The sequence below is a fragment of the Otolemur garnettii genome, unplaced genomic scaffold (genome assembly GCF_000181295.1).
Source record: "Otolemur garnettii isolate 467f Iridium unplaced genomic scaffold, OtoGar3 scaffold00057, whole genome shotgun sequence".
NCBI classification, from domain to species: domain Eukaryota; kingdom Metazoa; phylum Chordata; class Mammalia; order Primates; family Galagidae; genus Otolemur; species Otolemur garnettii.
In genome coordinates, this window is record NW_003852452.1 from 11,580,428 (window position 1) to 11,585,004 (window position 4,577).

A 4,577-nucleotide genomic window follows, 5' to 3' on the forward strand; every position below is an offset into this window, starting at 1 on the left:
TGGTATCTTGTTATGGCAGCCTGAGCAGAATACTGTACTCAGTATAGAGGAAAGGAGCAGCGCTTTTGGCAAAACTAGGAGCAGGGCGATATTGAAGAAAATTACTCACAAGACACCCGGAGGAGGCAGTTGTGAGGAAGAGAGGGTAGGAGGGTACCTTGGAAATTGGCAGTTGCATCCTTTTTCTGTTCTCTATGTTATACTTAGAAGACACGCCCTGGACTTACAGTCTGAGAGGCAAAACCCAGATGGAGCGAGGAAGGGGCTTGCTCCATTACACTTGCAAACTTTGACTTACGCCTGCTATATGAGCATGACATTCAGATGCGAAACATTGCCATCCAACCCACTATCAAAACCTCTGCTTGAGCATGTGCACAGAGCCGGGTTGTGAGTCCTGGGTTCCCTGATCCACCCTCCCCAAGTCACAGGGCCAAAAAGCACAGAGCACAGAGTACCACCTGAGCCAGCAGCCAGGTTTGGTAGCTCCCAAACATTGAGAAAGATACAAAAATCTTGCTAATTGATGCTATGATTGCGTTTGATAGGTCCACGTGACCAAGCTGAGAGAATTTAAAAATGACAAATATAATATTAATAAAGAGTTTCATATTAAATTATTGCAATCTCGTTCCATTGTACTTATGTAATCCAGCTGCCCAATGTAATGCTGGCAAGTTGTTTCCAGAAACTCTTCATGTAGAGATGGTTTGTGGGCACCAGGCATGTGCCTCGTGCACTCTGGCTTGGAGACCCTAAGGAACTTCAGAGGCACCCGCATTATTTTGTTTAAGGTGAGTCTTAACTTTGTAATGTTAAATCAAAACAAGTTCTACCCCTCCTGGGGTTAAGTGATCCTTTTGCCTCAGCCTCCCAAGAATACATTCTTCTTCTTTAGAGCTGCATTATATTCTATTGTGTATTTATATCACTTAAAAAAAAATCTGTTGCCAGGCTCAGTGGCTCACGCCTGTAATCCTAGCACTCTGGGAGGCTGAGGCAGGTGGACTGCTTGACCTCATAGTTTCGAGAGCAGCCTGAGCTACAGTGAGACCTCATATCTAAAAATAGCTGGGCATTGTGGCGGGCGCCTATAGTCCCAGCTACTCAGGAGGCTGAGGCAAAAGAGTCACTTGAGCCCAAGAATTTGAGGTTGCTGTGAGCTATGATGCCATAGCACTACACTGAGGGTGACAAAGTGAAACTCTGTCTCAAAAAAAGAAAATCTGTTCATCCTTTGATGGATGGATGGATTTCCATGCCTTGAGTATTGTGATTAATGCTGCAATCAATGTGAGAGTGGAGATATCTCTTCAACCTACTGATTTTGATCTTTTTTGTGCATATTAGAAATGAGAATAGTATATCATATGGTAATTTTTTTTAGTGTTTTGGGGAACCTCCATACTATTTTCTTCTCTCTTTTTTTTTTTTTTTTTTACAGCTTTTGGCCGGGGTTGGGTTTGAACCCACCACCTCTAGCATATGGGGCCGGCGCCCTGCTCCTTTGAGCCACAGGTGCCGCCCCATACTATTTTCTATAATGACTGTACTGATTTGCATTCCCACTGACAGTATACAAGGTTCCCTTTTCTCTACATCATTGTTAAATGTTTTTGTCTCTTTCCTAATAGCTATTCTAACACACATGAGGTGAGACCTCCTTGTATTTTTAATTTGCATTTCCCCAATGATTAGTGATGCTCCACACTGTCTAGACTGATGTGGGCAGGTACCAGTCCGTGGGCTCTTAGGAACAGCAGGAGGTGAGGGTGGTGCGGGAAAGGCCAGCCAAGAAGTGAAGCTTTGTCCCTTTTACAGCCGTTCCCCATCCCTCACATCACCACCTGAGCTCTACCTCCTGTCACATCCTCGGTGGCTTTAGATTCTCATAGGAGTGTAAACCCTCCTATAAACTGTGCTTGCAAGAGATGTATGTTGCAAGCCCCTTATAAGGCTCTAATGCCCCTTTCTGTGGAAACACTGTCTTCACAAAACCAGTCCCTGGTGCAAAAAAGGTTGGGGACTCATGCTGTAAAGGACAATAGATGGGTACCACGGGGACAGCTGTTTGCTCCACTGAGTCCTGATCGCCTCTCACTCCCCTCGCCTTCTTATTTCTACTTTCTTCCTCTTCCCCAGCTTCCCTCTTTGGGAACGTTCTGACATTTTGAAAAGTTCCACATAAGAAAATACATACTTTATGTTAGAGAGCTTGATTTGTAGATCAGCCCACAGGGCGTGGAGGTGGCCCTTGGGGATGCAGTGCCTGTGGCTTCAGGTAGAACTTGTTGTTTTGATTCAACTTTACAAAGTTAAGACTCACCTTAAACAAAATAGTGCGGGTGCCTCTGAAGTTCCTTAGGGTCTCCAAGCCAGAGAGCACGAGGCACATGCCTGGTGCCCACTAACCATCTCTACAGGAGGAGGTTCTGGAAGCAACTTGCAAGGATTACATTGGGAAGTTGGATTACATAAGTACAATGGCATGAGATTGCAATACCTTAACACAGTTGGGCAGTCACACTTACACACAACTTAGTTATCAAACTAATTTTGGCCTGAACTCATAAAACTTTCCTTATTCAGGGTGAACAAGTCACGTTACGTAAGGTGATTTTGAAGTGGTTTAGTCATTGCTTTCGTGATATAGGTGCAACTTATAAGAGCATGCAAGTGATTCATTTAGCCAAAATGGGTTGCCTGAATTGATTTCATCAACAACAACTTAAAATAAGACAATTGGTTAATTAATTAATTGAAGACTGTATGATACCTCAGCTGAAGAGTCTCTATGTATGTACATGCAACTTTGTCCAAAATTAAGTGACATCAAGTAGCAGAAAATGAAAATACATACTTTATGTTAGAGAGCTTGATTTGTAGATCAGCCCACAGGGCGTGGAGGTGGCCCTTGGGGATGCAGTGACTCACTCTCCGAACCCTGACAAAAAGCTATTAATCTTTCTTCTTTTTCAGAAAACTGTTAACATTTATAGCATATTGAAGTACAATTGAGTAAGTTAGATAATGCAATTTAATAAAAGAATAGTTCCCTAGAAGCTTCCCACAGCTGTCACCCAAAGATATCAAGAAAGCTTGTTTCCTGCCTATCACAAAGCACTAGGCATCGGGCAGAGCCTGTGGCTCAAGGAGTAGGGCGCCGACCCCATATGCCACAGGTGGTGGGTTCAAACCCAGCCCCAGCCCAAAACTGCAACAACAACAACAACAACAACAACAAAGGACTAGGCATCTTTTCCAGACTTCGGCGACCCTGGGGAGCCAAGAGCCTGCCACCCTCCAGAGACCACAGGGGTGACATCTGCTACGCAGCATTCCTGCTATCCTCAGACCCCATAGTCCTCCAACCACTCCCATTCACATTCTCATAATGCCGTGGCTTCTCGCCACTGATGCAGCCTCTCACTTCCCTCATATTGTCACTGTGCCATCCGGTATTCCTGACCTATGGTCAGCGAGCTCTTACATAGCCCTATCTTCTTCTGGTTCACCTTAGCCAGACTCCTGCATCATCTCCCCCGCAGAAGCCGCTCACCTGCTCACACTTCACTTACCACTGGGCCGGATCGTGTGAAACACGCAGACCATTAATGGCTCGTCCACCGCCTCAAACGCTGTCCCCTATGCACCTGGTCGTCTCATTTCCACGGCCGTACCTTGTACCTTTTGTCACCCGAAACTGCTCCATCTTAAAATCCCCAATTAAGATATTTGACTGGGGCCCCAACTCCCTGGATTTCTTATTAGCTTATGAAGCCTGCTGGTGCCACGTACAGTGGTTGAGTTTTTATGCTTCCGTTCTTTAGCCTCAACCTTAACTCATGTAACTTTAACCTAGCTATTGTGGAATTTTACTCTCTGTCCTCAAAACCCCAACCACTTCTGCCCCCATTGTTTTTAATCAGATGATTTGGATTTTGATACCCATCTACTTAGCACAGACATTTAAATGACCTAGTTGCTTCAAACTCAGTAATTGGAAAAATCTGCAAATCGCCTTCCTCTATCAAAAATTCCTCTCCTTTACTGTTTTTTTTTTTTCCTTTTCCTTTTTGCATCCCTAAAACTCTAGTCACTCAAACATTTAAAACTGTGAACTTGAAACACTCTGGCTTAGTCGTCACATTGCTTCATGGGCTGGCCCTTACCTATCTCTCCAGCCACATCTGGGCTACTTCTCACTCTGACAAGCTTCATATTCTGCACATGATCAGCTTCTTTCGTGTCTTCTAAGGTTCTCGGGATCGTTGCTCAATGTCTCTGTTTCCCATTACATCCAGCAACTACACAACACCTTGTTATTCTCATGTCTCACGTCCCCTTCCTTTAATGAAACCTTCATTGAACAAGTTCTCGACCAGACTAAGTTAGGTCTTTCTGTTTCACAATGCAATAGAAAAAGCTGCATGTCTCCATTAGAGTTATCAATATTTCTGTCCTGCCCTCAAAGTAAGCTTCATAATAGCAGGGTCTGAGTTCGCTGTGTTTACCCATGCAGGTTCTCGAATGAATAAGTTTGCATCAGTCTGTTTATCACATTTTACAAATGTAAC